The sequence below is a fragment of the Grampus griseus genome (genome assembly GCF_964374135.1).
Source record: "Grampus griseus genome assembly, chromosome: 9".
NCBI lineage: Eukaryota > Metazoa > Chordata > Mammalia > Artiodactyla > Delphinidae > Grampus > Grampus griseus.
Genome location: NC_139003.1, coordinates 26,395,088 through 26,408,649, shown reverse-complemented (window position 1 = coordinate 26,408,649; position 13,562 = coordinate 26,395,088).

The window sequence follows — 13,562 nt, the reverse complement described above, 5'->3', positions numbered from 1 at the left end:
TCTCTTTTATATGTGGAGTTTACCGAAGGTGGCATCATTGAGAGAGGCTATAAACCTCAACAGTTTCAATCATACACTGATTACAAGCTAGACCATATGCTATATATTTTATTGCTCTTTCATTCTCATCTGTTCCATAGACTGCAGATTGTCCTCTTGGAAATAACTGGAGATGTAACCTGAACCTTGATAAATTTTCTGAAGCTTTGAGATCCACTGGAAACTATGCCAAGACCAAAAATCTTGACAAACTTTCAAGAGAAGACAAACGTTCATGGACATAATTTCCCTCCAGACAGCCTCTTCTTGTCTTGTAGGGAGCATTGCCTACCCTTTAGAGTCCCAGTCCCAGTTCTTCCTCGCTCCTTAATCAGCCATTGTCCTGAATGGGTCCTTGGTATCTTTTTTTTTTTTTTTTGCGGTACACGGGCCTCTCCCTGTCGTGGCCTCTCCCGTTGCGGAGCACAGGCTCCGGGCGCGCAGGCTCAGCGGCCATGGCTCACGGGCCCAGCCGCTCCGCGGCATGTGGGATCTCCCCAGACCGGGGCACGAACCCATGTCCCCTGCATCAGCAGGCGGACTCTCAGCCACTGCGCCACCAGGGAAGCCCTCTATTTTTAAATTTTACACATGATTTCACAATTATTTCATTGTTTAAAATAATGGTAGCTAATAGAATAAAGCACACTTCTCTTGGTAATAATTACATTGTATCTTCAGAAGAAAGTCCAAAAGAGTGACTGATGATGTAGATTTTAAGTACCTTAGTAAACTCATAGGACAAGATATTTACAGGTGGATATCTTGAGGAATTTTCAAGGTACCCTATTGACATGGTCCCATATTTCTGCTTTATGTGAGGTCACTCCTCTTATAAGTCAGTCAAGAAGCATTTATTCCATGACCAGTACTAAGCTAGGTGTTGGGGAGCATTACAGTGTAAGATAAAGCTCTGCTGAAAAAAATATCTAACTTTCTTTGACCCTTCTAGATATCACAGTGTCATCTGGGAATGCCCATCTGCTGGAAGAAAATTGCCCAGAAGCCAAGACTTGCAGCTTGCAAAAATCTAAGCAGAGTACAGTGGGAGCCTTTGGTGTTTATCACTGTGTAAAAATCCAGCAAAGATCTCATTCAAAAAGCAGAAGTAGTCCAGAATAGCTTCACAGAGAGAAGCTCAACAAAGAAGGAAGGAAGTGTCACAGAAGAAAAACCTGAACATAAAAATGTGTGTCTTAGGGCTTCCCTGGTGGTGCAGTGGTTGAGAGTCCGCCTGCCGATGCAGGGGACACGGGTTCGTGCCCCGGTCCGGGAAGATCCCACATGCCGCGGAGCGGCTGGGCCCGTGAGCCATGGCCGCTGAGCCTGCGCGTCCGGAGCCTGTGCTCCGCAACGGAAGAGGCCACAACAGTGAGAGGCCCGCGTACCGCAAAAAAAAAAAAAAAAAAAAAAAAAGTGTCTCTTACCCCAATTCTCAACTCCACAAGTATTTTGTGGAAGGAGCAGTTGAAGAGATTTGGGGGGTGAGGGGAGAATTGTGTTTTCCTCCTTTTCCCAAGAACCACGTGCAGCCACCCTCTTCAGCCTGAGTTTCTGGAGGTAGTTTAGCCTCATGGTCTAAGCCTGAGGAATAGGTACAGCAGTGTGAGTCACTGCCTGAGAAGAATTCTCCCCATTGCTCCTCTCACCTTCTCCCTGACACGCCCCCTCTATAATTAAATTCACGCTAATATGAATAGCAATGAATGGCAGCATGAGGGGGAAAATAATGTAGAAAATGCAGCAACCCGTGGAGTGCACAGCTGTGATCAAAGAGAACTTATTTACCGACAATGAGGTTATGGGCTGATAACATTTCTTGGAACAGAAATGGCAAACAGACCAACATGGGACAAATTGAATCAACAAATGGGTTTTGTTTGGCCTGCACAGTGTTAGATTACAAAGTATTTTTTTAACTTTTTGAATTCACTGCAAACGAACTTCACCTAAAAATCAGGATTGCTAGTTCTTTCAAAAATCAAGTGGTCTGGGCTTCCCTGGTGGCGCAGTGGTTGAGAGCCTGCCTGTCGATGCAGGGGACACGGGTTCGTACCCCGGTCCGGGAAGATCCCACATGCCGCGGAGCGGCTGGGCCCGTGAGCCATGGCCGCTGAGCCTGCGCGTCTGGAGCCTGTGCTCCGCAACGGGAGAGGCCACAGCAGTGAGATGCCCGCGTATCGCAAAAAAAAAAAAAAAAAAAAAAAAGTCTGATATCCTTTAAAAAAAATAAAAAATCAAGTGGTCTGACCACCCTAAGCCTGCATTTCCCCTCCTCACTGCATTGGCTGGAACAGAGTATCAGGTGCCCTCTTGGATCAAGCACATCCTTCCCAAATTGCTGCCAACCCATCCTTCTTATTGGCTCTGTAACCATGCACCACTTTCCTAGCACTTGTAGGTATGAGATTAAGCCTCCCAATTGGACCCTTATATGCCTTTGAGCATCATCCAGTGAACCAGCTACTGTCTTGCTTGGGTGTCTCCAAAGGAACTCTGGCTCTAAACCTATAGTCACTGCCTACCTAGGCTAGCCTCCCCATTGGTGGAGCTTGTCCTAGTCTAGGCACTGGCTTGGGAAGGAACAAGAGAGACAAGTTTTGGTGTTTCTGCACTTGAAGTGCTTACCTGGTTGGCTTACTACCTGACAACTCGGAATGTGCATCGGCCTCCTGTGGGGTAAACCTTTCTCCCATACAGAAAACCTGATTCATGGTATTGATTTTTCTTGAACTGTATGTTTGATGTGTCAGGCACTGACTGCTGGGTTTTACTTAAGTGATGATTATAATAATAACAACTTTTTGAGCACTATTGTCACAGCCATCTCATATGTCTTATCTAATTTAATTTCCCCAGCAAACCTGAGAGGTAACACAGAGAACATCTGTTGTTTTTAGCTGTCCAGGGTCCTTCTGCCTTCTCTTGGTAATAATATCCCTGCTTCCCTTGAGAGAATCTCCCACCACTTTCCAAACCCTATTATGGCAATCTTGGGGGGCTGCAATCACACTATTCTCCCATAAGCCACAGGGTGGGCATATGACCCAACCAGGGCCAGCGAAGCTCTGTTGAGATTTGAATATTAGCAGAGTGATGCCAGTGCAGAAAAGAGTTTGGTCAGATTCATCTCCATGGTGCTTCCCAGAAGAGACCATTAGTTCCTAATGTGGATCCCAGAACTACCATGGTTCCTGTATTTTCAGATATAAGCACCCTTATCCTTTCAATAAATTTGTCACTTAAATTAGCTGGAGAATCTTTCCATTGCTGTTGATAACTGACTTGAAAAAATCAACTGCATTCTTCAAAAGGGCAAATCCATTACATAGTTAGAAAGGCACACAAAACGGGATTAGAACTGTCAATAGTTGAATCCCAAATTGAGCCACTTACTAGCTGTTTTAATCCCGAACAAGTTATTTCATTTTCCCTGAAGCTCAGTTTTGTTAGTTGTAAAATGGGGATAGTAATACTATAATGCTCACCTTTCATGATTGTTGTAAAAAATCATTCATACAATACACAAATGATAAGTATTTTTAAATGACTGTAGTGTTAGTTGTAGTTATTTTCATTTATGTTCTTATCATTACGTTCATTATTCGAAGATTCATCTAAATAGGGTCAAGTCCTAGCAAGCTTTTCACACAACACAGAGTACTCACAACTATATAATCACGGCAGGCTTTTCGAAAGGATTTAAACTAGCGTTCACTACTCAGTTTTCATTATATATTCTCCTCCTCGAGTGACAGAAAATTTTTTTTCTCATTTCTAATTTTCATGGCCATGGATTTTTATATCTTCCATAGATAAAGAACTGAGCCAGTAAGTATATGACTTGAGAGAATGGTTTATTGAGAGTAGGGCGGTGTTATAATTTCATAAAGAAACTGATAGGCTAAATTAGCATAAATTTTGCCCTAAATTTGATTATGAAGAACATTTGGAGGAGAAAATAATACTTGTTCACATTCTAAACTCAGGGAACAATAAATAAAGAGGGAAGGAAGGAAGGAAGGAAGGAGAGGGAGGGAGGGAGGAAGAAAGGAGAAGAGGAAAAATAATAAAATAGAAAAGAAATTACTCAAACTGGAACTTTCACAACAGAATAAAATGTCAGATTTAGTTAGCAACGTACCCAGTTTAAGATAATAGTGTGATTTACTTTAAAAAGGTAGTTACTTTAGGCTACACCATCCAAGGTATAATACGTGAATAAGAAGGCTCACAATTTATTTTATTCTTTTCTAAAACCTGGCCTGAAACATTGGGATATTGTGTTCACTTTGGGATATCACATTTTAAGTACACTGATAAGTCAGAGCGTATCCATAGGGATTTTAAAAGAAAATGAGGGTATTTAAATAAAGAAAAGAAGGATTCAGTGACAGAATTTAAGTATATAAAGAGCTGTCATGTAATACACTGTTTACACTATTCATGTGCGGAGAGTAAGGTTAGAGCAAATGAATGGGCTGCTTTAAAGCAGATTTAGACTTTCTGTGACAGTGATTTAGTGATTAGAGCTGCCTTTCTACAGGATGTGAAAGACTGTATTTTCCAAAATGACCAGAGTAATATTAATATTTGTGGTCCCATATACTCCCCAAACCCATATGCTGGTCCCAAACTGCCACTCCCCATCAGGAGGTAGAGTCTATTTCCCCAATCCTTGAATCTGGGCAGGCTTGTGACTGCTCCAACCCATAAAGTAACACTATATGATTTCTGAGGCTCGATTATAAAAAAGATATAGCTTCCATCTGGCTCTACTCGGGGTACTGACCCTCAGAACCCAGCCTCCCCACTGTGAGAAGCCCAGGTCACATAAAGAGGTCACAAGTAGGTGTTCAGCCCATAGCCCTAGCTGATGTCTTTGCCAACAGCCAGCGTCAACCACCAGATGTGTGAATGAGTGATCCTCCAGGGCATTTCTGCCCCCCACCCTTTGCGTCTTCCAACTGAAGCTACAGACATCCTGGCACAGAGACAAACCACGTTAAAAGAATACAGAGAAAGAAATATCAACGTTACAGTGAGCCCTGATAGTAAGGCTTCAGAAGCATCAAGCTGCTCAGTTTGCAATTCTTTTCCTTTTCCTTTTCTGTACCCATTTCAAACATGAATGTATCCTGACACCCTCCACTGCAGTTGCCTGAAGAAATAACAGGAATGCTGTAAAATGAATGAATCGGGAACTACACATTGAAGCTCATTGCCTCTGTGAGCTCCACATGGGGCTCTGAAGGGCCAGGAGCTTTTTGGGGAGAGATTACTCAGGAAGCGAAATTTTAGGGCATCCAATAAAGAAGTCTCCTTTTGGCTCCCTGACAAGAGTATTTCTAGAGAATCAGGACAAAATGAAACTCTTTTATACAATTTTGATTTGATTTTAAATTTACCCAAACTTAATAAAAATTCTATATTGAGGTTGCCCTGCTGCACCTCTATTTTTTTTAAAAGCAAAACATTGAATTCCAATGAAAAAAATATTTTTATTCAGTTTGAGAGGTTTGGTGTTTATTCTCTTCTATGTAATTGATATTGACTACTGTAGCAAGGTTTACTTTCTTGTTGATAAATCAAAACAAAACAAAATTTTTCTCAGACATTTAATTAAAAGTAGACATAGTATTCTAAGAGAACACAAAAAAAATCTATCCCCCTGGACAACTGATTCAAGGCTTAAATGCCTGCCTTTGCAGTCATTATTTTCATAATATTTATTTTTAAACCATCGTATCTTTAACTTATTCTTACGAGGGAAAAAGCATGAATTTTAAAATATTAAGTGTTAAAACCTAGTTTACCTCTAAGCATTATATGACTTCAGTCTTTTGAAAATTTTGTTTGAATCACATGGTAAGACTCCTGCCAGTAGAACTTTTGATAATTTTTTTGAATCTTCCTCAGTCAGCTTGGAAAAAAGTCAATATTATAAGTAGTAAAAATAGTTTAAAATTAAGTTTAACATCACAGTCAACAGAAAATTTTTAGGGATCATAGATGAAGAGATAATTTGTGTGAGGAAACAAAAACTACAGAAACTAATGAGTATTTTTTTTGCAACATTTTACTAGTGTGTTTCTGAAATATGTTGGAGATGATTACACACTTTCATTATTAAAGATTTTTAAAATACCTGCACTTCTACTTTACTCTTTTAAATACATGATTACAATTTCTATTCTCTTACTTGATTAAAATCATTTGAAAACCAGTGATCTCTGATGTTAATAATAATCCTGGACTTCCCTGGTGGCTCAGTGGTTAAGAATGGATGCCTGCCAATGCAGGGGACATGGGTTCAATCCCTAGTCCAGGAAGTTTCCACATGCCACGGAGCAACTAAGCCCGTGCTCCACAACTACTAAGCCTGCGCACTAGAGCTCATGCGCCACAACTACTGAGCCTGCACACTAGAGCCCATGTGCCACAACTACTGAGCCTGCGCTCTACAGCCCGTGCGCCACAACTACTGAGCCTGCGCTCTACAGCCCATGTGCCACAACTACTGAGCCTGTGCACTACAGCCCGTGCGCCACAACTACTGAGCCTGCACTCTACAGCCTGTGAGCCACAACTACTGAAGGTCTTATGCACTAGAGCACGGCCCGAGCCGTGCTTCTAGAGAAGCCACCGCAATGAGAAGCCCGCGCACCACAACCAAGAGTAGCCCCCGTTTGCCGCAACTAGAGAAAGCCTGCGTGCATCAACGAAGACCCAATGCAGCGAAAAATAAATAAAATTAATTAATTAAAAAAAAAAAGACCTGTTTTCTAACACTTTATGTTTATTTCCACTTCTGGAATACAGTGAGTACTATAAATATTTGCTGTTATTGATGCTATGTTATCTCTATAATGAGTATCTGCTGTATATAAGATGGCTCTGAGTTTCTTCCAGAGCAACCCTGAAGTATAAGGAAGACCTTTCTCCTTCTGAAGATAAAATTAATGTCAACCCTAAATAGGAGGTAACAGATTATTTCTTAGACATGCAGGAACAGTAAACTTGCCGAGAAACAGCATTCGATTTAACGAGTGAAGTGAACACAGAAGTAAATTCCTGCAGCTTCTCTATCACTTTCCAAAGGAAATAATCCAAGAGACATGGGCATCTCAGTCATGAAAGGACTTTGCCCAGGCATTGCCATGACCTAGAGGGACTAGCCATCCAGACCTGTCCTTTCCCTTCACTCACCAGACACCCACGTGGTGGTTACTAATGTAAAGCCTCAGGTCTTTGATAGCAGGACACAGCACCATGGAGCATGTTGTATACACCCCATGATACACAAACTAATTGATATTCTATCACATCTCTATCAGTGAGTTTGTCAACCCAAGTCACATTGTCCCTGATTATGCTGAAATAGTTCAAGGACATGAAACACACTTTAGACTTTGGCAAATTCATCTCTGTAGGATCTCTCACTGGATGACACTCAAAAAAAAGTCTACGATTTGTTAAATAAATTTTGGAGATATAGCCTAACAGTTTCTATGGAAAAGTGTGTATAAAGTTACAAATAACTAATTAAAAAATAAAAACCCTCTTGGGATAATATTTTTAAAGTCGGGAGTTATCTGTATGTATTCTGCAATTTTAGGATTGAATGTTTCTTTTTATGTTCTAATTTTCATGAAACATGGTAGACTCTGGAGAGCGGCTCTGCCTCTGTATTTTCCAGAATATTTCAGTAATAATAACACATTACGGAGGTTCGCAATCTGTCGGATCTGGCACCGCTCCATAGCTTCCCTGGGACACTTGGAAATATGGGGGATGGGAATGACAAGAAAGGAGCTTTCTCTAGGACAACTACTCGAAGATATTACTGGTATCTAGGTCCTGGGGGGTCAGGTATACTAAACATGCGGCAATATTAGGAAAGTCACACATAACAAAGAACTGTCTTGTCGTAAATGCCAATTGTATTTCTGTAGGGAAACATTGCTCCTAGTCTCTTATGATGTAAGGATTGCTGGAGACTTTCTGAGATTATCATTTAAAACAGAAAGATGCTGGAGGTTTAAGTGCATTTACCACAGCTAGATCAGGAAATGGTATGACCAGCTTAACTTTCCATTTCTGTATCATTGTATAGCGGTGTGTGTGTGTGTGTGTGTGTGTGTGTGTGTGTGTGTGTGTGTGTGTGTGTGTGTGTGTGTGTGTGTGTGTGTGTGTGTGTGTGTAGCTGGCTTTGTATGAGTTTCTCTACTCTCCAAAAGACTCTAACATAAAATTTACTGTCTCTCCTTTTTCAGTGGCTGGAACCTGATGACATAGTCCTTGGGTCTGGAGGAAATGAAATAAAGATTCTGTAAACTTTCTAGTCAATTTGAAAAATCGAAGTGGCCGAGTCAGATAGCTCATCTTGGCCACAGGAAGTCGCAGCACTGGAAACAAAGTCACGGTCCTAACTCAACTTCATCTGATCATTCTGTGTTCTTCATTATTCACATAACACTTCTTTCTACTAGATTTAATCACCCAAAGGTAACAGTATAGGGGAAACCTCTGAACACCCATGCATTTTCTCAACTAGATTACAAAGCCCAGCATTATATGCATACTTTGCTGATGTAGAAATAGGTTGCCATGCAAATACGGGCTGATCAAATATCAGAGGGAGCTGACCATTGACACAAAGGCATTCATTCCCGGACTACTGCAGCTGGATCTCACAGGCCTGCCCTAGACAAAGACTCTTCAGCTAAAATCCTTTATGAGTGAGGTTGAAACAATCACACAATCAGTGGGCATTACAGCATCCCATCTTTTTAAACTCGGTGACCAAAGATCAGTCCCAACCAGTGAACTTTCTAATTGTTGCAAATGCCATGTAAATGCCCGGCTTGTCCTGCCCAAAGGTTTTCAGGAGATAAAAGTTAATTCAGAAACAAAGTTTTATGGAAGTCAATGAAGCCTTGTTAAGAAACACTATTGAGATTTTTTAATCTCTTGCCAAAATGAAAATAAAGAAAAAGTTAAATTTCTGTCCAACAATCTCAAAATCAGCAAGACAAAGAAAAATAATCCAACCCCCAAAGCCAACAAAAGGTCCATTTACTCTCTGACACCCTGGGTGGACTTTCAAGCCACACTTCTCCAACAATCACTGTATTATGCCCATAGAATAATGCCAACCTGTTGATGTGGGGTTTGTGCAATCAATTTGGAATTCAAATCAGAGTAATTCAGGACAGAATGCTACCGCAACACCAAGTCACTAAGGCTGAGCCAAACATAGAGAAACAAACCAAAAAAGGTCTTCTTTCTAGGAGTAGCGAAAGCAGGAATAAAACTTAATAGAACAAAACCCTGTCCACAATAGCATAACTATACGGTACAAGAGCATCTTTTCAAAATGAAAGAAAACATGGCACACGTCACTTTCAGGGACTTAAGTGTGATTCTTGATGTCCCTCCTCATATACTGATACTTCACAAAAGAACATATTTGTCTTTATAAACTGTTCTTAAAATCCTGAAACTCGAAATGTCAGTGTGATAGAAGCAAGCTGAAGGTTTTTAAATGTGTCTACATGTTTAAAACATGTTCTTAAACAAAAACATGGATGTGTTTTTAGAATGACAAAAGCGCATAGTCATACCTCCCAACATAACTTCCCCATTACCAAAATGCTTCCTGATATAGGTCATTGTTCCATTGCCTTGAAAGCGCTGGTGATCAGAGCCCACTCTTCTTGGTAAACAGAGTTAAAAACAGTTCAGGAACAAAAGTCATTAGTGAGAGAAGAGGGTATAAGAAAAATATAATTATGTCATTTTTATGAACTCTTTTGAAAGCTTCCCTCACACCATCACAATTTCTCCTAGACACCCCAAATGTCCTCTCCTCTCTTCTCTCTTTCTCTCACTCTCTCTTTCACTCTTTTTCTCTCTCTCTTCCTTTTTCTCCTCAGAGACACTGTTCCCTTAAACTTCCAAATTCTGTCTGTAGCAAACTTTCAAATTTTAGCAAGTTCATCATACTTTATTTGATTAGGGAAAAAAATTCTGGTAGACCTAAGTTTCTAAGTACATTATCAATACAAATACAAATAAAAGGAATAAAATTACAAAAGATTTTTTTCTCTTAAAACTCAGGAAAATAAATATTAATTAGGAAATTTAAAAATGTCTATGGTTATACTTAAATTTGGTGTATATGTAGAGAGAGAGTAAAACAAACCAGTCACATCCCTGTCTATCTATATAGCAAGGCATTCAACTCAGAAGGTTTCTATGGATTTCACAGAATGTATTGCATATGAATTATTTATATCTCTTAAAAATTGAAGAAAAATATTGAATTCAGTTTGTGGAATTGACAACAGTTGGACTAACAGGAAATGAAAATGTTTCATTTAACAGCCACGCGACTGATTAAAGTATTACTAGTTCAAGAGAATGATCACTTTGAGATTGATTACTATAACTATTTTTTAAATCAATCTTTAACTTCTGAGCACTGGAAGCAAACGATTGCTAATCCTCTACAAATTTGTAAATGCAATGGACCATTGATTTAGCACCAGAGTTCTAGGAATCTAAGGTCTCATAACTTGGTAGTAAATAATTATCTTCTACTTATATAACAATACAGTCTCTTTAGTTAATGAATTATTATCCTACTTCATATTGCAATATTTGGGGTGAAAGTGTGGAAACACAAATATAATAAAAAATCAAACAATTGTGAGGCTGTTATATTAAAATATAAAAGGAAGTCAGCTTACTAATAACAATGATAAGCAGTCTCCCATGAACCACAGAAGGGCAGTCTAACGTTGATGGAGTGAGGTTACTCTAGCTATATATAACCGAAACCCTTTGCAGATGAACTGCAGTTTGTTTCATACCAACTCTGGTCTATGCTTGCCTTTGCTGTTTGCGTGCCAGGCTTCTTGGTCCTTCTTGGTTCCTGGACCTGCTCTGTCTCCGTCCACACAGAGCCTTAATACTCTCCCTGCCTCTACCTGAGCTCTTTCCCAAGGGACTTTTCACTGACACTACCCCTAGGTCAGGATCCCCTATAACAAACTCTCGGAGCACTTTTCTTCCCGAACTTTTCTTTCTCAGCACTACTCACATTTTCACTAAATACTTGATATAGGGAATAATCTATGAGTAGGGAATGATCTTATGTGTAGGCACTGCACATAATGTAAACTCCAAAAGGGACTGAGTTGTATCTAAACCACACACTATTCTGTCCCTCGGATTTAGCACAGGGTTTGGCATGTAGGTGTTTTCAATTAGCAATAACTGTACTTCAGATAAACCTCGTTGGCTACGATGCTGCCACGGCACAAAGCCGGCAATAGGCGTTTAACTGAATGAATGGAGTGAATGATTGAAAGAATAAAATGTGCAAAGGACTAACGTGGCTTTTAGAATACGTGGACTTAATAAATTTGGGATAGAGAGGTTTGAAAAGCGAATTATAGCATTCAGTTTTTATAATTTGTCCAGAACACACATATACCGTGTATACGGCCATAGGTAATTACATAATTTGATTAGTGCTGGCCCGCTAATTTTATGGTCTGAACACAGTTACCAAAAAACTATATTTTCTTACTTTTCCTTTTGTCACTCCTTCTTAACTCATAGTCCTGGTTTGCCATCTGTATTTTTGCTAAACTGTGTCTTCTGAGTGTTCTTTCATTTAAAGATTTGTTTATCCTTTCATTGAGCAAGTACTTATTGAACACTTACTATATGTTATCTTAATCAAGATAGTATTTCACAGACTGCTGTGAGCCAACTGATTAAGTAGAAAAGAATTATTATATATAATCCCTAAAAGGAGATCTTCTATTCTTAGAATTTTCACAAGTCAGTATTCAACCAGGGTCAAATTATGTGACCTTGGGTAACTCAGTTAACTTCTCAGAAAATCAGTTTTGTACATACAAAAAAAGAGCTGGGTAATTAATACTGGAAGACTTTGAGATCACTTTGAGTCTGAAGTAATGTAATTCCGATCTATTGTAGGCACCATGCTGAATGCTTTGAATTCAAAAACTAACAATCTAAGTAGCAAAGCAAAACTGCGGTTCAGTAAATACTCCTCAATTGCTTTCACTAAAAGACCAGGGCAAAGAAAATATAGCATATATTTTTCTACTCTCCAGAAAGAAGGAGAGAACACTCATAAAACACGATAGTGAAATTGTAGAAACTTTTAATGTTTTCTCTTCCTCTTTCTTTATGAGAAGGGTTACCATAATCGGATATACTGGGAAGATGCTGCCTAGAAAGAGAACAGAGAAAGCCAAACCAACAGAAGGTAATTGAAGAGTATTTAAAAATGCAAGATGAATTCAAATCATCAGGAAGAAATCTCAACCTGTTATCTTGGAGAATCCTTGACGATCAGGAAAAGTCCATCTAATTTTTTAAATGACAGGGAAGGGTCGGAGAAGAAAATTTCTTGATAGAAGTATTTTAAATATTTCTCAGAGGAATCAAGCTCCCTACAAAACATTTTTCAGTTCAGGACCAGGTATGAATGTGGGGAGCGGAAGCTGCTATGCCCCACTGCTAATGAACACATTGTATGAGAGTACGGGGGACAGGGAGGGCAGGGCTTCTCATGTGAACACAGAGCATCTGGAATGCCAAAGACATAAAGCCATACCTTTTTATCATATGGTCTCACATATTTTCATCAGTATTCTTCATGAGGCTTCTATTCACACATAGCATAGGAACCAAACTGGACTATTTATTTATTTATTCTTCAGTCACACCCCAGGACGCCTTCTTCTAATTCCTCTGCTTAGTAATCTCTCTCCTCCTGAAGTGTCCACTTCTCGCACTGCCTTTCATCGACTCCTTCTGAAGGTCTGTCCCTCCAGGTACCCCATAAAACCTTTCATGACTTCCTCCCATCTGAGGTGCTCTCCCTGAATTATCACAGAACTTTACACCTTCCCAACCGGTCCCAGCTTACATCATAATTGTTTACACGTGTGTCTTATTCCTTTCTTCTCATCCCACCCCTGTCTGCTTTTGTAAAGTCCGACACTAAGCTCTATTTACCTTTATTTACTGCAGATTATAACACAGAACCTTTTCTATGCCATATGCTCAATCAGTTTCTTGATCTATAAAGTTGACTAAATATCATGAGAGACACTGTGGAATTATAACTGTGGATCTGCTCAGCAGCCATCAGTTGGCAGCCATCAGTTAGGCATCCTCAGTTGTTTTCCAAAGACCTATTACAGGGATCTGTAAGAGGACAATGGTGCCTTGTTTTTATTCTTCCTCAAACCCCTTAGAATACAGACAGTAGGGGAAAAAAATCCCTTTGAAGAGTACTGGACTGGGAAAAAGGAGGTATTCTGGACACTGTCTTTTAGTTAATCTGGGTTTCATGCAGAAGACCAGTGGTCTGAATTAAGTCCCTTTAATTTTTCTAGTACTAAAGTTTAACGATTTAAAGAACATAATGTTATATGTAGTCTGGAAGAAAGAAAGTACCAGTTAAGCTGAAT